The sequence below is a fragment of the Macrobrachium nipponense genome, chromosome 39 (assembly GCF_015104395.2).
Source record: "Macrobrachium nipponense isolate FS-2020 chromosome 39, ASM1510439v2, whole genome shotgun sequence".
Classification (NCBI taxonomy): Eukaryota; Metazoa; Arthropoda; class Malacostraca; order Decapoda; family Palaemonidae; genus Macrobrachium; species Macrobrachium nipponense.
In genome coordinates, this window is record NC_061099.1 from 31,098,580 (window position 1) to 31,121,258 (window position 22,679).

At 37.2% G+C, this 22,679-nt stretch overlaps 2 protein-coding genes across 2 annotated transcripts in view; one reads left to right on the plus strand and one right to left on the minus strand.

Moving 5' to 3' along the window:
- Positions 1-22,679, minus strand: part of LOC135210254 (dehydrogenase/reductase SDR family member on chromosome X homolog) — a 310,210-nt gene that overhangs the window by 217,605 nt on the left and 69,926 nt on the right. The window lies entirely within an intron of this gene.
- Positions 1-22,679, plus strand: part of LOC135210251 (serine-rich adhesin for platelets-like) — a 124,232-nt gene that overhangs the window by 71,930 nt on the left and 29,623 nt on the right. Inside the window, exon 2 of the mRNA XM_064243099.1 lies at positions 19,871-20,261. The gene's annotated coding sequence lies outside the window, so the exon portion shown is untranslated. The remainder of the gene's footprint in view (positions 1-19,870; positions 20,262-22,679) is intronic.

Here is a 22,679-nt window from a genome sequence, read left to right on the forward strand (position 1 = left end):
TATATATATACATCCATCCATATGCAAAAGGACTCATGGTCACAAGCAAACAAACCTGCAGCCAATCACATGGTTTCAACTCATACAGACAAACCACAGAACTTGCAAGAAGAGGAAACAGCAGAGCTCTAGAGAGATGCGGAACTCGTCCCCAAGTGAAAAATACCTGTTTAGAAATCCCATCGAAGACAAAATATCCGGAATTTGAGGAGAAATTCGCTTGGGGTAAAAGCTCACACGCCGGATGGGCAGGACCCTTAATGAAAACAACGGTTTCTTTGAAGAAGTTGATAAATATGTGTGATCGTTTGCGACGTCGAAGAAAGGCAAATATCTGAGACATTAACATTCTTATCCCATCTTATGTACGCAGCGTGAGAGCGCACACGCATACTCACACACACGTGTATATACATATATTATAATATATATATATATATATATATATCTATATATATATATTACTTATATTATAATTATATACATATATGCACACACACGCGCGCACACACACGCGCACACACACACACACACACACACACACACACACACATATATATATATATATATATATATATATATATATATATAGCCATTGGATAACGAGGTTTCTCTTTAATATAATCTTATGTTCCTTAAAATGAAGGATTTGATCAATGTTGGTCATTCAAATATGACTCACACCCGTTACTGATCATGCAAATAATACCATACCGTCAACATGATCGCCTACACCAAGAGAGAGAGAGAGAGAGAGAGAGAGAGAGAGAGAGAGAGAGAGAGAGAGAGAGAGAGAGATGTAAACCATTGGCAACTCTTAAGAATCAAAGTACGCATTCTAACTTGGCTCATGTGAGGAGAAAGGAGCCAAGGAGCAGATCTGGTGACGTCATGATCTCTGATGGTCTGTGTGTGTGTGTGGTGGGTCGGGATGGATGGAGTTGGGGAACCGGGGAGCGGGATGGGGAGGGGTTGGGGGAGGGTGGGGGAGGGGGGGATGTTGAGTTCTATGCTAGAAATACAGCAAGCGTTTTCCAACAAGGAATAATCTCTATTATCTCTATAAGGCGAGGAGGCATTAGTTCGCGAACCTTTTTCAGAACTTCTAACCAGCCAACATAATTTTCCTCAACAAGATGGTTTTTTTTCCTCTAATAATTCTTTCCTTTTTCAAGCCCCATTCTCCGCATTTGTTGTTAATTTGCAAACAGCTTTACACTAACATTAAGAAACGTTACGAAGAACAGTTACGAGTAAGTAGGTACAGTAGCAGAATGACATTTTGGGAAAGTGGAAGAAAGAGTTATGGGAAAAGTTGCTTTTCGTAATTAACATGGACTCTGCGTCCTCACAGGCTGCTATTGGCTTTGTATAAAATCCTCGGTTACAGATCATTCAAAGATTTTTTTCTTAAATTAATTATCAACAATGAATTTCATGAGTCCTCATATTGTCATCAAATCCAACTTAATCTAACAGCAACAAAATACTGTGCAATATTGCTTCCCTCAAGACGGTGACACTAAAAAGCAAAGCTGTGCAATTAAGAGGTTACGTGAGCATTCACTGTTCTCTTGTCTTTTCTGTCACTTATTTCCAGTTAGGTTCCACCCAATCGATTTCTCCTTACACAATTCCCACCATTTCCCTGTCTCAACCTCTTCACCTTCCCACAATCTTTCATTTATATACACCCATTTTCTTCTTCTTGAGTTTTTCTCCTTTTGGATTTTTCGTCAGTTTGTGATCATCTGAACCAGGCGCTTTAGCTACGCCCCCTCCTCCCCCCCAGTCAAGTCGAGGCAAAGGCAGAGCTGGGGAAGGTGAGGGTTAGGGCATGTGAAAAGAGGAGGAGGAGGAGGAGGAGGAGGAGGCGGAGGATTCTAGATGTAAAGAGAGGAAGAGCTTGAACGTTCAAAATGCACACGGTGCTGAGCCAGCCATACGAGAGAAGCCTAGTTTTCTCAACTTTCCCAAAATGCAGCTAACGATATCTCTTCCTTTCCATTCAACTATCTTCTTTCATTAACGTCATAAGTTTTAATCCCAAATTTCAACTCAATGTTATTATTATCATAACTACATGATTTTGTATTCAGTTATATTACATCCACGCTGTCGTTTTGCATAGTATTCCCATCAGTATCATAGGTTCCTTTCTACACTCACAACCCATATTGATTTCGTCTGTATTCTCACCTGTCAAAAAATTGTGTACATGTTTTGGTTAGCAGTAAACACAGCTTAGGATACCGGATACTGCCCCAAGGTCCATGGAACAAAATGGGAAAACTACTAACAATACCAAAAGCAAACATGATCAGAAACAACAATAAAGGAATTGGATTTGTCTGTAATTATAAATGCCTCTATAATTAAAACCGATGATGATAGCATTTACGATGCTTACTATATAATAATAATAATAATAATAATAATAATAATAATAATAATAATAATAATAATAATAATAATAATAATAAGTGAAAAATCACAAAACTGAAATAAAGTTACAACAAAAGTCACTCAAATATATAATCATGTTTACTCTTCCTGCTCTCTCTCTCTCTCTCTCTCTCAGTAACACCAGCAGAAACACTGCCTGCTGCATCCGAAAACATCTGGCACATTCCTGATCACAAAGGTGATCAAAAGTCCTTCCGAGCATATGAATTTTACAACCTTTTTTTGAGCGCTTTACGAAGTGCCATTGGTCAATCGTCAAGGCTGGACCAATCAGAGGCACTTAATAACCTCAGCTATTATGAATGACACGAGTCTTGATAAAAAAAAAATGTGATGGCTGCCGATGAGGAAGACTTGTCCCTTTTTTTCTACGTAATAATGACCTTCAGAGAGAGCTCTGGACTCTTCCGTCTTTTTTATATTCATAGGGTAAAAGTGATGATACTTTAGGTTTGATCTTTTAAGGATGTACCACTTGAAGTGATTTTTGTTCTCTCTCTCTCTCTCTCTCTCTCTCTCTCTCTCTCTCTCTCTTCTCTCTCTCTCTCTCACACACAAATTTATGAGCTAAATTCCAGTGATTATTCAAACTTGCTAGTACAACAAAATAACTAAACACGAATAGAATACTTATATCAGACAGGGATTTAGGTTCTACTCCCGATGACCAATAGACTTTCGTACCTTCAAAGGATTTGGTATCAAACACGAAATCATTTAAATTGTACTGAACCTGATGGTAAAAATGCGGTACTGTATTTAGTAGTGTGAGCGTGCACGTGAGTTTTGGAGCCTGAAGATCACTTACAGTAGATCGTGAGCTTGAAGTCTCAGAAAAGGTCTGGGTACCAAAGCAAACCGACAGGACTTACTGTCGTAATTGCAGGGGCCATTGCACTTGCACCTTCTATATTACTATACGGACATCAGTCATGGTATGACGAAAAATAATCTAAAAAAAAATTCGTCGATTCAAAATTAAAGCTTTAAAAAGGACATTGGTGTCAGGTGGCAGGGGCAGAGTGAGAAATGATACTGAAGAAAATATTGATGTTGCATATCTTGATATGATGATGACGGGGAGATGGAGATGGCTTGGACATGTCCTTCGCACAGCCCCAGGGGAGAATAGGACGTGATAGCAGTTGTGGAAGACCTAGACCTACTTAGATGAGAACTATGACAAGAACAAGATATGTAGATGATAATACACAGGAAACACATGAGTTGAGGAATATCACACAGGCCCTCTGCGTCACGCGGAGTTGGAGTCAATGACGATTATATATAGTTTATAATATATATATATATATATATATATAATATATATATAATTATATATATAATAATATATGCTATAATATTATAACATATATATAGTATATATATTATTCAGTATACTTCAGTAATAATGTATGCTCAAAGGCCTCTGCAGCCTGATAGTCGAATGTTCATCGTTGGATCTAAAGCTACGGCCAAGTTCGAATCCCAGCCTCGTCATTTTGAGCTTATTAATTAATTATAATTTCCTTTTTGGTATAAGTTAATTTTCAAAGGTACAGGAAAATTCGTTGTTAAACGACATCTAAATTGGCTAATATTTGTGAATATAAAAAAAAGGGTAAAAACGTCACCCGTATATATGACAAAAACTCGTATACATAAAATAGAGAGAGAGAGAGAGAGAGAGAGAGAGAGAGAGAGAGCCCCATCATTGACTTGAACTTTTCACCGGAATTCGGCAATTGTGCCATGACCCCCCGCCAGCCCACCCCTCCCCCCCACCCTCCAAAACAACTCCTCGTAACACGACGCGGTAATGTGAAAAATTCATCTACGCTGCCAGACAAGACGGTGAAAAGTCCTTTTTTTTTTAATTCATAATTCATATGAATGACTCAGATCACATGAAGGATTCTCACAAGACTTAGGAAGCAGGAAGGTACGAGAAACGAACTGTTAAAAGAGAAGTGCCAAAAGTTGCCGAAGTTTCTTTTCGAGGCAAAATTAGCACGTTTGGCATCGTCATATACAAGTGACGTTCTCCTCGTTACTGTCGTACGTCTGGACGCAGCGTCGTCGCCGGAAGTTGAGACGAGGAATTACCGACCCACTGCAATGTAATAAAGCTTTCTACACACGTGCGCACATACACATACACACACACACACACACACGTACGAACGCACACGCTGAAGTGGGAACACCCAAAGGGGGGGGGTTGTCTTTATTGATATATTATTTTCAGTAAATCCCTATTTTAATCAAAATTATTTTTTTATGCCAATTGCGAAGGAGAAAGACAGTGGCGAAAGCTTGAAGAAAGCGGTAAAGTCTTCCTTCAAATTATAGAAGAATGATATATATATATATATATATATTATATATATATATATATATATATATATATATTATATATATATGTGTGTGTGTGTGTGTGTGTGTGTGTGTGTGTGTGTGTATATCCTAGAGAATATGTATTTCAATCAATATCAAACCGTTTATCCTTTTCTTCTAATTCTTCGATATGTATAATCTCCTCCTTTCTTCTAACACTTCGAAATGTGTACTTTATACACACCCACACATTCGTTCCATATGACCGAACCATCTCATAACCACTGTGAAACCATCCTTTCACTTAAACTGGCCGTTTTACCAGTCTTGCCTCCCAATGTCTCCCCTTTCAATTTTCCTTACACCGCAAATATTATGCGAGCGAGTCATCTCTCCGCAGCATCCACCTTCCTTCTTTCATTTGCATTCATAACATTCACACTTCCTCTGCAAGGGAGAGTTTATTTACAGTACTTTCGGACAGAACATTCCAGCCAGCCTTTGCCCTCCGCAGACATACCAGTTTGTCCCCAATCTTTTGTATGCACACCCTACTGCCTGCCGTTCTCTCTCTCTCCTCTCTCCTCGTCATCTTCATCAATCTCTCTCTCGCTCTCCCTCTCTCTCTCATCTCTCTTCTCTCTCTCTCTCAAATGTATATATTTTATATATAATGCTAATATATATAATGTAAATATATATATACACACAAATATCATATATGATAGAGAGAGAGAGCGAGAGAGAGAGAGAGAGAGAGGAGAGATGAGAGAGAGAGAGAGAGGCAAGAACGGTAGTAGGATGAGTACAAAAGATTGAGGACAAACTTGGTATACATACACACACACACACACACACACACACACACACACACACACACACACATATATATATATATATAGATATATATATACATATGAGAGAGAGAGAGAGAGAGAGAGAGAGAGAGAGAGAGAGAGAGAGAGAGAGAGAAATACTGAAACTGACTACCATCTCCTTCGTCATTTAAAGTTACTGATCTTTTCCTAAGATTTCGAGCCGACGCCCATGCGATATTAAAAAAAAGAAAAGAGAATAAGATAAAAAAAAAAGCCGAGGAAGAAGATCAAAATATAAATCATAAAAGCGGAGACCTCCAGCAGTACACGTTCGTAAAAATAAAAGAAAATTGGAAAGTTCACAAGTTAGAAAAGTGGGAAAGAAAACAAGGAAACGTAAGGTGACAGACATGATGACAAAAAATAATAAAAATAAATGAAAAATAAAACAGAATAAAAAAAAACTTGAAAAGGAAGGTAAGGAAATATAAACAAGGTATCAAGAAAGCGTAAAAAGCGTAAAAAACGGCAGGAAGGAAAGATGAAGGAAAACTTACGAAAGCGAAACGGACACAAATAAATAAAAATACAAAGTAGGAAAGCGGAAAGAAATCTGAAATATCGAGAGAAAGTGAGGGGAGGTGAAAGGAAGGAATGCAATGCAAACTTAAGGGAGTGTAAAGTGAAAGACAAAGGATAAAAAAACTTGGGAGTAATATATATATATCTATAATATAATATAATATAACTATAATTAATATATATGTATATATGTAATAATATATTATATATATATAGATATATTAATATATATATTATATATATATATTATATATATATATATATATATATATATATATAATATATATATAAACAAAGCCAGGAAGGAGAGAATTAAAGTAAAGGCAGGAAGTACTCAACCGTATCACTGAGCAAGGTTTCAGGATTATGCTCATTAAATCGGTGAAAGGAGAGAGAGAGAGAGAGAGAGAGAGGTGGGAACGGAGTTATTAATATATAATAAAATGTAAATTTTGTCCTTTCTAAAAGTTTTACTATCTAAGGGAAAATCTTTATCATTTGCTATGTAATCATGCCGCTGGTTGTGGTGTTTTGCTCTCTCTCTCTCCTCCTCTCTCTCTCGTCTCTCTCTCTCTCTCTCTCTCTCTCTCTCTCTCTCTCTTTATGATGCAGGTTCCCTGATCTGATGAATATTATGCAACTCTTGACAGTACTTGCTTGTAATCTCAACATTATGTAGCGACTTTAATAGATGTTATATATACATACACACACACTCACACACACACACACACACACACACACACACACATATATATATATATATATATATATATATAATATATATATAGAGAGAGAGAGAGAGAGAGAGAGAGAGAGAGAGAGAGAGAGAGAGAGAGACTCTAGTGCTCATTATCTGGGTAACGTTTCGAGACAACTTATATATACCCCACTTCCAAAGCTTTATAAAAGTGAAATCATATTGAAGTGAAAACAGACACAGGTATAAAAATGAAAGATATATAATTAAAGCAAAAAAAGGTAAAATAAAAAAAATTAGGAGCAAAGTATACTAATTAAGGGCTGGAGTTGAAGGCTGAGTGACAGCAGGGTTTTTGGGGTTTCGACGAAAGCTCAGGGTTAGCCAGGAGCTATAACACGTCCTGGGTATCTAACTGGGGAACTAACTGCTTAATATCGATTCGAGACTGGATCATTGATATCTATGTAGGTCCTGCAACATCCCTTCTGCCCCAAGCTGTAATCCCTTTCATTATTTTTACTGCACTACTGTTCATATTCTCTTTCTTCCATCTGATTTTTCACGCTCTACTATCAAATGTAGCATAGCGAAACTGCGAGGCCTTCCTCCTGTTACATCTTTTAAACCTTTTGACTAAATTTCTCTTTTAGCGCTGAATGACCTCATAGGTCCCAGGTCTTGACCTTTGGCTTAAATTGTATACATTCCATTCAATTTTGAGCCACGCATATAGTTTTAAAATCTTCTTACTTGAAGTTGCATTTCCATTGGCTGGCGTTGTCTCTCATTCATGATAATTCAAGAGCTGGTAGTCTTGCTCCTGTTCGGTAACTCTCGCCAGACTGAAGGTCTGTTCTCACCTTCAATGACACTCGGGTGGAGCCCACGTACGTACATCCAGGTCACATCTGAAGCAATTAAAGAGACAGATGACCCCAGAGGTCGTGAAATAAAGAAGCCTTCCTCTAGACCAGTGGTTCCCAACTGGTGGTCCATGGTGACTTTTTGGGTGGTCCATAGGATTTCCACTGTATTTGGAAATCTGTTTGTTAGAAAGAAACAAAAGGTTACACAACTACGAATTCCATTTCTAGGAAAGTCTGTTTTTAAGACATTAAATTGTTAGTCTGGTTGCAGGTAAAAATGAATGAATATAATTTGAAAGGAAAGTATTTACTAGTTGTATACTCATGCATAATTTGAAAATTATGTTTGTTAGAAATAAATTTTAGGGCAAAAGGTTACACAGCTGTTCCTCTTCCAGGGAATTATGTTTTTAAGAAATATTAAAATGTTAGCCGGTTGTTCTTTTGTGTAATTTCTCGGAATTATTTTGAATAAATGTATTTCAAACCCAAACGCTTGTTGTGTATACTTCTTTATCTTGATAAAAAATGAAATGGTCCACGGCATACTGCTTATTGGGTTGGCGGTCCATGGCGGGAAACCAGTTGGGAACCACTGCTCTAGACCTATACTCGGTTTTTTTCCTTCTGTCCACCCGCCTGTGGTGTTTGCGTATGGTAACACTGCGTCCCGGGCTTTAGATATAGATACATTCAGCTTACATTCAACAATAATAACAATATCCTAAATCTTATATTAACGGTGTATTTCGCATACAGTACATTATTAAAGCACTTTTCAGTTGCAATGTACACCCAGATATCCTTTTATTTACCTAAAACTTACACAGCGAACCTATCTGAAGCCCTGGACGCAGTGTTACCATACGCAAACACCACAGGAGGGTGGACAGATGGAAAAAAACAAAGTATAGATGAAGACCCAACAATCATTGGATTGCTTGGTAAAGTCAAGGATTGACTGATTGTTTTATGGTTACTAAACAATAAAATCGTTTACTGCAATTCAACGGGGCTATTGAATCTGTCGGTAATTTTGAAACAGTTGGTATACTGGATTCTGAGAGAAAAATATTATATAACACAATCGTGAACAACTTAATGGAAAGCAAAATATTTGCTGGAAGGTATTCCAATCAGACGTTAAAGTAAAATTTTATGCAAATATTTAATTTACAAGTTAAATTTAACAAATCTTCCTCCTGCCTTCAGCCTCCCCTCTCATAGATCTCACCCAAGCAGGTGAAGGCCATACTACCCCTCTGGTGTTCACAAGAGACCAGCTCACATTCTCACGAACTAAACTAAATATTTATGGCCTGTATTTTTCCCTTACGGATTCATTTATCATTATTCTGCCATCTTTCTTCTTCCCCCGATGTTATCACAGACTCAATCCACCTTTTAACCAGCATTTTTTACCTTTCCTTTTCATTGATAATTCCGGGAGCTGTTCTGTGGGTTAGCTTCTCTCCAATGACATGCTTTCAACGCATCGCTTTATAAACATCATCAGCCCGTTTGTCCAAGATTCCTCTCTCTCTCTCTCTCTCTCTCTCTCTCTCTCTTCTCTCTCTCTCTCTCTTCTCTCTCTCTCTTATAGTTTGCCTCACAGTAGCTATCAAGGGGGGACATCCAGGAAAAGTCAGCACGTACATAAAAACAGTTTATTTTGCTTTGATAATGCAATGAGATATTGCGAAAAGCCGTCTGCAAAATAAACTCTCTCTCTCTCTCTCTTTCTCTCTCTCTCTCTCTCTCTCAATCAATCAATCAATCAATCACGGCATCAAGCTTCTTTTCAGTTTTCTCGCGCCGCAATTAAGGATTATATATATATATATATATATATATATATATATATATATATATATATATATCGACAAGGAATTCATTTAACGGTTACAATAATTCGAGACTGCCTGGTTGGTCGGGTTTTCCCATAATCTGAGTCACCAAAGAACGGCTCTCGACGGAACGTCTCGTACCACTTTATCTCGAGATAAAGAGTGATTTTACCGCTAAAATTAATTAAAAGTCATCCAATTTCTCAAATGTCTCTTTCTCTGCTTTGTAGAGACAACAGCAATGTATACACGTTATTTTTAGATTAGCCAATAAACTTGTCTGAGATGTGCCAGCGATTTTTCTGTGTATCTGTCAGATGTGTCCCGTTAGCCCGGTATTTCTTTGAGATGTACCGGGTATTTCTTTATTTACCTAGATGTGTGATGTGCCACCTATTTCTCAAGTACATGTTATTTTTAGATTAGCCAATAAACTTTGCTAAGATGTGCCAGCAATTTCTCTATGTGTACCTGTCAGATGTGCCCGATATTTCTTTGAGATGTGCCGGGTATTTCTTTATTTACCTATGTGTTTGATGTGTCACTTATTTCTCTACGTAGCCTAACTAATAACAGTGACTAAGGAATTCTGCCAGGAAGAAAGGAAGACTGAATGTAAGCGATGAGAACAAATCGATAGAGCCATGGGGCAAGCACGCCTTCCACCCATAAGCGTTTCCCGCGTAGGGGGCGGGAGGGAGGGTGGTGGTGGTGGGGGGGGGGGGGGGCGGCGGCTTACGCGTACGTGCGTGGAAGTAAAAAAAGAAACCGCAGACTGACATAGTTTCCGCGAAATCATACGTCCTGCGCGTAAGAAAAATGGTCAAGCAAGTCGACTTGAGTTCCGTTGGACTGAAGTTGATGATCTATGAAACGGAAGAAATTCCTTCTCGACAATGCTGCTGCTGTTCTTCCCCACTGCGCCAATGATTGATTGATTGATTGTGTTATCTGGCGTCCCAACTACCAGAGTCACTGACGCCGAATACTAAATGGTGAACTTTTCATTTTTATAATATATTAAACAATTCAAAATAAAATTTTTCTTAAAAAACTATGTACCTTTGATTGATTGGTTGATGGACTGTGAGTTATCTGGCGTCATAACTACCAGGGTCACTGACGCCGAATACTAAATGGTGGTCTTTTCACTTTTCATAATATATTAGACATAATTAATAATATATTGCAAAAAAAAAACTAGTATGTACATTTAATTTAAAAAGGGGAAAAAATCTAAACAAAATAAATATATAAATAAATAAATAAAACTGATTAATTCAAAATAAAATTTTGCTAAAAAACTATGTACATTTGGTTTAAAAAAAGGAAAAAAAGGAAAAACCTAAAAAAATAAATATATAGATAAATAAATTAAACTTATTAAAAATGTACATTTGGTTAACAAAAAAGGGGAACAAGAAAATCCCTAAAAAAATAAATATATAAATAAATAAATAAAATTGATAAATGTGCAAGGAAGTCGTGAGTTTGCGAGGTATTCTTGACCCGGCTGGTCATGCTTGAGAGGGAAGACACTGAATTGCTCAAATCAGCGAGTTAATCACTCCGGCTTTGTACCATTTCACATTATTCCGCATACTGTGCATATATGCGCGCGCATTTGGAAACGTATCATTTTACGTAGAACTGTGGCTTCGGTGGGTCAATCCCTAGCAGCTTTGCATAACTGTTCTAGCGTCTTTCATTCCCAGTGGGGGGCTGTTATTGCTAATCCACAGTTGTTATACGCATGTGCGTTTGTGTGTGTGTGTGTGTGTGTGTCTGCGTGAGAGAGAGTGCGTGCGTATTAGGAAACGTATCATTTTACGTAGACGAACTGATATAATGGTACCAAATATTTTGCCAGTTTGTAATTGGGGGTATCATATGATGCTAGCATAGTTCTTATGGGAATACCCTACGGTATTAAGTATGGTCTGCCAAAAATACATAAAGAGGGTATTCCCTTAAGACCTATCCTGACATTATGATACCCACAATTGCAAACTGGCAAAATATTTGGTACCATTATATCAGTTCGTCTACGTAAAATATTACGTTTCAAAATGCGCGCGCACGCTCTCTCACGCAGACACACACACACACAAACGCACATGCGTATAAACTTTGGATTAGCAATAACAGCCCCCCACTGGGAAAGAAAGACGCTAGAACAGTTGTGCAAAGCTGCCAGGAATTACCCCAACTAAGCCACAATTTAGGATGAAATGCCAGAAAGAAACGAGAATTTTGACTGGTGGTATGAGTACATAAGTTGGCAGGAATAATGAAGACCTGGAGGATGTATTCTTTTCTAACAACGGGACATCCATCAGTTAAGCATATCTTAGTTTAAACCAGACCACTGAGCTGATTAACAGCTCTCCTAGGGCTGTCCCGAAGGATCAGATATTTTGACATTTTTGACGTGGCTAGGAACCAATGGGTTACTTAGCAACGGGACTTATACAGCTTGTTGTGGGGTCGGAACCACATCGAGAAATGAATTTCTATCACCAGAAATAAATTCCTCCTATTCCTTGCTGGCAGAGCGGGGAATCGAAAGGATATTCATAGATACACTTGAAACCAGATGACAATCATAAAAACAAAAGAAGAAGAATGCTTGACTACTAAAAGCACATTGAGTAATGCATTGCATCTGCTCCCTACATTGCAATGTAGGGAGCAGATGTCGGTAGTGATCATGAAATTTTCACTGCCCCATAAAAGTTGAAATCAAAAACAAACAGAAACAAGTAAAATAAATACACAGAAGAATCGAGTTTTCTGTCTATCGTATAACCAAGGGCACCGAAAATATATCTATCCTGAAGAAGAATATTAGGAAACATGGCAGAACAGAGCTAGAAATACCATAAGAGAAATCACCGAAGCTCCACGTGTAGATGAGATAATGATGACAGTATAAGAAAAATATTAGGGTGACTTGGTAGTGAATAGTGGGGTGCTAGATTTTGTACATTTATCAATAAAGCTTTAAGAAGAATATTAGGAAACAGATGGTAGAAGTTAGCAATACCATAAGAGAAATCACGGAAGCTCCACACGTAGAGGAGAATAAGATGACAGTATAAGAAGAATATTATGGTTACGTTGGAGTGAATAGTGGGGTGCTAGATTTTGTACGTTTATCAATAAAGCTATAAGAAGAATATTAGGAAACATGGCACAGAGCTAGAAATACCATAAGAGAAATCGCGGAAGCTCCACATGTAGATGAGATAATGATGGCAGTGTAAGAAGAATATTAGGGTGTCTTTGGAGTGGACATTGGGGTGCTAGATTTTGAACATTTATCAATAAAGCTATAAGAAGAATATTTGGAAACATGGCAGTACAGAGCTAGAAATACCATAAGAGAAATCGCGGAATCTCCACGTGTAGATGAGATAATGATGACAGTATAAGAAGAATATTATGGTTACTTTGGAGGGAATAGTGGGGTGCTAGAGTTTGTACATTTAACAAAAAAGCTGTAAGAAGAATATTAGGAAACAGATGGCAGAAGTTAGCAATAACATAGAGAAATCACGGAAGCTCCACACGTAGATGAGATAATGATGACAGTACTTGGATGAGAACTGAGCGAAGGGAGACTGGAGATGAATGAAGGTTCGCGGAAGATGAAGCACAGGAAAGCCATGAGTCTCAGAATTTCAAAGAGACTCTTCTCGTCTTCTCGTCACACGACGCTGGAGAAGTTGATTACGATGATAACGCGGACGGAAATAAAGCATTTGCTAACCCATTCACTCAACATCAAAGTAAAAAAATATACCGAAAATTAAATTCGGTAAACAAACACCTTTTTTTTTCTTGGTGTCCTCCCTTGCCCCAGGCTGTTGCAATGGGAAAGTCTCGTATGTTTGCCTCGGGGGACAAGGAAAACCACGTGAAATTCTCGGCAATATGAGGAAACATATTGTGGAAGGGAAAGTAACTGTACGTGGGTACACGTTGATGTTGATGGATGTGTGGAGAAACGTGAACTGAAATGAAAGATTATGATAACCGATTGTAAACTTGAACTTGGGCATGTTAGTTTAATGGGGATGTACTTACAGATTCAATTACTTAAATATAGATGGTTATTTTTGTTCTATGAAGTATAGGATGTCAAGTCAATCACAGAGGCATTTTCGGACATTCAGCGTTTAAGACAATGAAATGAAGAAGTTGGAGGGGTTGGACAGCGAGAAAAAGAGATCCAGAAAATATAGAATTAGTAAATGGATCTGAAGGTTAAAGAAAGGGGATGGGACTGGAGGTACAGTAAAAGGCTAAAATAAAAAGTGGGTGCTGCTAAGGTCCGAAAGGACACTGAAAACACCCATAAGTAATGCCTACAGTGCGCCATGTGAAGTGCACTGACGGCGCTGCTCCCTTATAGGGTCCTAATGATCGCTATATCTGGGTAATTATAAAACATAGAAAACTGAACGAATAATCTGCTACCAACTTTATACTCATACATTTTTCATTAAGTTAATCTAAAGTCATGTTCCAACAAAAGAACCGGTAACATATTACAAATCGTACTTTTGTGTAAACTTGGGGACACTTAAACACAGACTACAGTACAACGCTCGCTGATAAGCCTCAGTTTGAATAATTCTTTTGCAATCTGTAATGCGAATAGTAATGCTTTTACGCAAGAAATTTTTTTAAGTAAACATCCCCCCAGCTACTGACCAGGTAACAAACGTAAAAATCTTCAGGATCTTCGTCATATAAATGTCAAAAATGGATCTCTTACCTTTATCTCGTAAAGTCGAAAATACAATGAGGATGCGCCCTTTTGCCTTCGCTTAGACAACAAGCAGTCAGGCAAAAAATAACTTCATTTCTGCCTGTGATAACTAAGGCAAAATACTGTTATCTGGTGCCTGCAATAAAACTATATCAAGCCAGTAAAAAATTCATGAAAGCAATGTCCGAGCGCTTATGGAAAATAAGACGATTATCGTAAAGAGAAAAAACATCGATTCTTCTGGAAATAATATATACATTCTTTATAACATTCTCTGCAATTTCTTCATAGGATCATTTTGATTTATAGCCGACCACAAAATCCCACCACACGAAACTAAATTTAATTCAAGAAGTCGTACACCACATTCACAAGCTGATTTTGCAAAGTAAATTCTTGTATTTTTGTTATACTTGTCCATGAATAAAAATAAAATTACAGGGCCTACATAAAGACGCACATAGGAATGCTTGTGTGGGGGAAAGTTTAAGAAAGCTGTATTGTTAACAACAAAAACAGCTCCGAAAATGGCTCAATATCCGTGTAATGCAAGTCATGAATGGCCAATCTAGTGGCATTAACTTAGGCCACAAACAGTATGATAAGCAGCCTCTAAAATCAGTGACAAATAATGTCAATGCTATTCGTGTTTGAATCGCTTTTAGTTTGTTTACTACTGCTGTCTACGTTGGAAACCAACAACCACTATTCGATCAGTAAAGCATTCATGACTGAATCAGTTCACTGTGAAATGATTGAGTTTCGTGATATTGTCTGTATGGACACTTTTTTATTGTCTGTAAGGAAAGTTTTTTATTGTCTGTATGGACACTTTTTTATTGTCTGTAAGGAAAGTTTTTTATTGTCTGTATGGACACTTTTTTATTGTCTGTAAGGAAACTTTTTATTGTATGTAAGGAAAGTTTTTTTATCGTCTGTATGAACACTTTTTATTGTCTGTATGGACACTTTTTTTTATTGTCTGTATGGACACTTTTTATTATCTGTATGGACACTTTTTTTTATTCTTATTGACACTCTATAACTTTTTTTGTAGGGACACTTTTTATTGTCTGTATGGGACACTTTTTATTGTTCTGAGGACCACTTTTTTTATTGTCGTATGGACACTTTTTATTATTTTTTTCTTGTCATGTATTGGACAATTTTTTATTGTCTGTATGGACACTTTTTTATTGTCTGTATGGACACTTTTTTATTGTCTGTATGGACACTTTTTTTATTGTCTGTATGGACACTTTTTTATTGTCTGTACGGACACTTTTTTTATTGTCTGTATGGACACTTTTTTTATTGTCTGTATGGACACTTTTTTTTATTGTCTGTATGGACACTTTCTTATTGTCTGTAAGGAAACGTTTTATTGTCTGTATGGAAATTTTTTTACTGTTCGTTAGGAAACGTTTATCTCATAAATTCATAACTGATCAAAAACTGATTTTAAAGGTAAAATCAAGCTCCCATACATTGATATCATAAAAAATAATTAAAAAATGACTGAACACCTCCAATCTGACAATCTACTTGTTTTTAACTATCCTAGATCCATCGGTGGGTCACTCATTAGTGTATATTTCAATGAAAAAAACACGCAAATACCTTAATATACGAAATCCCATGCATTAACTCTAATAAAATCGGTGTCTTGCAGATCCCCTTTACAAAGTTTAACAGAGCAAAGACGAACAGTAAGATATGGATTTAAGATCTCGGGGATAGTCGTTTATTTGAGTGGCACTGGACATATTATAAATTGGAGTGAAGCCGAGTTGCTTTATTTACATCTGTAAATCTTCTGGTCACTTTTCAGCTCCTACCGTTTTACAAGTTCGCCTCTGAAACAACACAACACAATACATCACATTACTTTGTATTTTACCCACTCTGACATTTTCAGTCGTAAATCCCCATACAAAAGGAGGATTGTGGAGTCCGCCATCAACAGCAAAACGACTGGAATTCAGAATTTACGGACAAGCTAATCAATTTCCAAGCGAGTGTTCCACAAAACTTGACAGGTTGGCACTACCAGGAACTACAAACAATGACGGATTGACTTTTTTCATTACAGGACAGGCGTTGTTTCTAGTTATTCCATAACTGCATATGCCATAAAAATACGCTCGTCACTTATTAACAGTCAAGTTTTCACAATAATCACGACTGAATTATTGTCAATCGCGATTTTATATATATATATATATATATATATATATATATATATATATATATATATATATATATATATATGTATATATAGGCATCGTCGTCATAACTGTATTATGGGACTTTTAGAAGTCTCTCTCTCTCTCTCTCTCTCTCTCTCTCTCTCTCTCTCTCTCTCTCTCTCTCTCTCTCTCTGTGGGGTATTTGGTAACTGACCTTTTCCTGGACCGATACCAGGCAATCCATCACTTAAAGTATTATGATCAAACGTTCCACTTTCCTTGTCAGGCAATGAAATATGCAATAGACCTTTTTTTTTCATAAGGCCTACCTGATCATGCCTAATCGGACTTAGTTTCAAAACGGCACTTTGTCTATTAACTTGGCCGTTTTTTCTTTAAAAAAATATCAAGGGCAATTAATAACTGACGCTGAAAATTGATAGTAAACAAAGAATTAAATTAATTATAATTTTTAGTAACTGATAAGAAAGAGAATCATTCTTTTGAAATAAAAATCAAGTAAACGGTTTCTAGTCGAAGAAACTTGGGAGTAATAGAATCTTCTTTGATGATTGAGTATAACTTAATATTGTTATTTCTGAACACTATCAAAATAAAACTTCATAGTCTAACCATAAAACTTCAGTTTAACCGTAAAACTTCAGAAAGTTCTAACCATAAAAACTCAGTCTAACCATACATCTTCAGTATTTACTATAAAACTCAAAGTCTAATCATAAAACTTCAGAGTGTCTAACCATAAAACTTCAGTCTAACCATACACCTTCAGTCTACCTAAAAAACTTCAAAGTCTAATCACAAAACTTCAGTGTCTAACCATTAAAATTCAGTCTAATCTCACAAAATTTCAGAGAGTCTAACCATAAAACTTTTAAGTCTAATCTCATAAGTTCAGTGTCTAACCATAAAAACTTCAGACAGACTAATCACATAACTCCAGAGAGCCCTAACCATAAAACCTCCAGAGTCTAATCACAAAACTTCAGTGTCTAACCATTAAAAACTTCAGAGAGTCTAACCATAAAACTTCAGATAAAACTTCTAAGTCTAATCCCAAAACTTCAGTGTCTAACCATAAAAACTTCAGACAATCTAATCACATAACTCCAGAGAGCGCTAACCATAAAACTCCAGAGAGTCAACCATTCATTCACATGGAAAACTTTCTAATGAAATGAATTTCTCTCGACTACAAACCGAGAGCTCCATCATCTTCGTTCCAGAACTCGTTCAACTCAATCCAGTTTCAAAGGCCATCTGACAGAGCCTCTCCTCCACTTCCTTCCGTAATCCGCCCGGGACTGTCAAAATGAAAGTAGTAGACCTGAACTGAGGTCACCTACCCTTGATTAACAGGGACCTTTAACACTTCGGTTAAATGTTACCACGCTTTTCTGGTCGACTTTCTTCGAGGATGGCTGTTTTTCCCTTTCGACTTTTCTGAAACTTTATGCGTAGACGAGAGAGAGAGAGAGAGAGAGAGAGAGAGAGAGAGCGAGAGAGAGAGAGAGAGAGAGAGAGAGAGAGAATGATACCACGCTTTTCAAGTCGCCTTTATTTGAGGAGGTCTGTTTCCCTTTCGACTTTTTTGAAATTTTTCATGCGTAGATATTCGTTTGTGAGAGAGAGAGAGAGAGAGAGAGAGAGAGAGAGAGAGAGAGAGAGAGCTGTTTAAATAAATATATTCTAATTCGGTTATACTTTTCTATAGCGATGACAAATATGGAATTATTCCGAAGGAAGTGATCTGTCGACCCTTTTACTGATCTTGTGAGAGAGAGAGAGAGAGAGAGAGAGAGAGAGAGAGAGAGAGAGAGAGAGAGAGAGAGAGAGCAAAATGAAAGTAATATCGAAGGCACTTCAGGGGTTCTGAACCAGAAACAAAGCTGACTTAACGCGCACGAACAGCAAGCAAGAATCCAACACGTAGTAAAACATAGCAGCCAACGGCTACTTCCACATGACCACAAAAAAAAAAAAAAAAAATTAAGAATTGAACTGTTTAACAATTTATTCCTGTGAACTGCTTACAAATCAAGAGCAATCAATTCGTAATTCGATTTTATGACTGCAAACCGTCAAATCTTCATCGAAAAATTATAAAAAGATAATCTGAAATCAATTTTATATGTTTCTTCTATATATATCTGTGGGTTGCCGTGTTTTAGCAAAGTATCTCTTGGGCGGAATTGATGATATTTACCAGAAAATGTCTCTCGGTGATGGACATTTGATGAGTATAAACTGGCACTCCAAAGTTCATTAGTCGGTTAACTGACTGACTAGACAGACAGACAGACAGACAGACAGACAGACAGACAGACAGACAGACAGACAGACAGACAGACAACCTTGGCAAAGGTCTTGACATTCTTACAGTAAATTCTACAAACCAGAAATAACGAGATAGCCTTCATTTGTATCGCATAGATTAGAATAGATAATGGTGCAGTTCGATAAATATGTGATGAAAACCTCAACATATATAATGCATGAGGAATAATGACAGCAAGAATGTCTAAAAAATAATAGTGACATCGTATAGAAATGGAATATAGAATTTAGGCCAAAGGCCAAGCACTGGACCTATGAGGTCATTCAGCGCTGAAAGGGATGTTGAGAGTAGGAAGGCTTGGAAGCTACGACAGGGGGAAAACCTCAAAGCAGTTGCACAATCAATCAATTGCTAGGAGAGGGTGGATAGCAAGATGGAAGATGTAGAATATGAACGGAGGTACAGTAAAGGGAATGAAAGGGGTTGATTTTCCTATTTAATGTTATAGATTAACTGGCACTAAAAGTTTAAGGTATCTTATTAGAATTCAATGATCAAGTTTCGTAGTTTCATAAACACTGCTTATTGTAGTATGAAAACTTTGTATTTTCAATGATTCCCCGAGTTCCTCGTTGGACGGGTGAGTTACGTGCTCGCCTACCGTTTCGGGAACTCGTTACACGAGTGGGTTACGCGCTTGCTACCGATTCGGTAGTCGCGAGTTCGATTCTCCACTCTGCCAACGTGGAATCAGAGGAATGTATTAATGGCGATTAGAAATTCATTTCTCGATGTAATGTGGTTCAGATCCCACAATAAACTGTAGGTCCCGTTGCTAGGTTGGTACCTAGCCACGTCAAAATATCTGATCCTTCGGGGCAGCCCTAAGAGAAGAGCTGTTAATTAGCTTAGTGGTCTGGTTTAAACTAAGATATGCTTTAACTTTTTGTCTACTTTCTTCAGTAACTCTATTTCTCTCTTTTTTTCAGCCGATCTCTCAAGATGCCTCCCTAGTACTTGAGAGGCTCGGATTGGATTCCGAGTCTTAGAGCATAGAAGAGGACTTCCTCCGCTGACTACACATCCTCCAGGGTGCGCTGACGATACCGCCCTCGGGAGGATATTATAAAGGAACGCCCCTTCGACGTGAAACAAACTTCCCCATTAACTTATCCCCAGCATCACCACCCTCCTCCTCCCTCCCAACTTTCTTCTGAGTGACGTTACTCTCTCTTTTTCCCTTCCTGGTTCCTCTTCCTCGTCTGTCGTCTCAGTCCAGAGAGCTTCCTGACACCGACCGCCACGCCCACTTTTTCGCAATATCCTCTCCCTCATCTCCCCAGGCCTCCGAAGGCGGACGAATCAAGGATACATTGAAAGGTGAGTCTCCGAGGGTGTACTACAGGGTGGGGAGCTGTCTTCTTTATTTAGATAAACTCTTAGTTTAGTCTTTTATGGGGGAGGACAAATTGCCTGTGGTGCTATAGTTCGGTTTCTGGGTGACTTTGATGTCATTGTTTCTCTGTCAAATCTCTGCACGTTTAAGGATTTCATAATTTTGCCATAAAAACGTCATATCCTGTGAAAATCTGTAATAAATAATTCACTACGGATCACATGCATGTATATGTAAAGTAGGATTGTATACTTTATATAGTATATATATATGGCTGGTAAAAATGTTATGTTGCAACAGAATTCCGTCTAATAAAAGGAGCCCATAAAAACGCCAAAATATAAAGAGAAAATGCTAGTATTTTCTCTCAATATTTTGACGTTTTTATGGGCACCTTTATTATTATTATTATTATTATTATTATTATTATTATTAGTTATTATTATTATTATTATTATTATTATTATTCAGGTTATATATATATTATAGATATATATGATATATATATATATAATATATTCTATAGTTATATATACACACACACATATATATATATATAATATATATATATATATATATATGTATGTATGTATGTATGTATGTATGTATGTATGTATACATAGTATATATCCACCAGCACAGCGACATCAGGCTGACTGACTGACATCCTCCCAATCAATCCATCTTTCATCCAGTCCGCAAATGCTGGAGTGAGACTCCAAATACTGATGCCGATTCAGAGCGTGTCTGCCCACGAGTGCAGTAGCTTCAAAAGTTGTAAGCTACTACGTGTTCGGGGAAACACTCTTCAGACCAGCCTTTTGTTGTTTCCCACCGGATTGTAGGGGTTGGTTTTCGTAACTTTGTACCCCTCCTGTCTTCTATTGTTGTTCCTCCCTCAGACAATTTTCCTAGAGCAACCTGGCTCCTCACAGAGGATACTTTATGAATGGAGAGGAAGGCAGTCTTGCAGATTGTTGTTTCTTTGCCCTTGGAGATCTAAAGTGTAGCTGTATAACTGGGAAAGACTATCACTATCACATGAATACGGAACATCATCCGATACAGCTGTACCTTTGCCACCAACCTACACAATCTAAATATAGCTCGATGATTCAAAATACCCAGGTTAACAGCTAAAAAAAAGTTGCTTACTTAAGCAATATTCAGAGCACCGCTCAGCTCTCACGCGACGAAAAAGCAAAGATTCGATTGGCCTGCCCGCCGCTCAGACCGTAATGTTTCCCAACAGACGGAAAATCCTTATAAAAGGCTATTCCCAAAAAATAATGTGGCTTATTTGGATGAATCATTGCTTGTAACATTATTCTCGAATAACGGAAACTCTTTAGAATGCCTCTCTAGAAAAAATGGCAGTTATTCGCGTCGGGCAAAAAAACTCTTGCATTCAGATTTTCGATGATAATGGAGACAGATATTACATTAATTTTTTTTATGTCACATTTTCCTCTTAACTTCTGAGAAACGGTACCCAGATCTCACCTGGATTTCGTTGGGTTTGGCGCAAAATATGATTCTCAAATTATAGACATATATATATGTATAAAAAATAGTTTAATTTCTTAGAAAATTATTTTCTGTTTATTAAGAAATTAGTTGTTTTATTATAAAATTGTTTTTATTTCTCAGAATATTAGTTTCATTTCTTAGAAAATTAGTTTCTTTTATTAAACAATTATTTTTTTTATTAAGAACATTAGTTTCACTTATTAGAAAATCAGTTTCATTTATTATATTCATAACTCTGTTAATATGATAAAAAAATGGGGCCAAGACAAAGGATAATCTTTATAGTTACCCATTTTTTAACTTTTAAAGACATGGAGCTCTTGTGTCGATCTGAGAACTGAAATAAATAAGTTGAAATTTATGATAGCTTAGGGGCTGCTTTGAATAGGTTTCTTTTGGCTTATATGCCAATAATCAGTGAGCTGTATGTATTACTCAGTAAACGCTCATAAATGTATTCACATTTATGAGCGTTTATTTTAAGAGACAAACAATGTTACAATGCTAAGTCGAAGAAAAAACAATCATTTGTTTACCCAACTCGTGTGCTGATTTTTGTTAGATTTAAAATACCACTTTCACTTTTATTTATTTAAAAAAAACAAGTCAGGTAACTCCAGAAAAATAGCACCTTCACTTTTATTTATTTAAAAAAAAAAAGGGGGAAAAAAGTCAGGTAACTCCAGATTGCATTCCTCGGCCTCCTGCGCCCACGACCCATCTGCCTCTCCTCGCCCCCCGCCGCCCCGCCTCCCGCCCACGATCAAAATAAACAAATAAATGCAATGACTGACGGACAAGTCGTCACATATCGACCCTGAGAGGGGAGAGCAGGACACAGCGACGCATAATTAAACGGGTGTCCTACATTT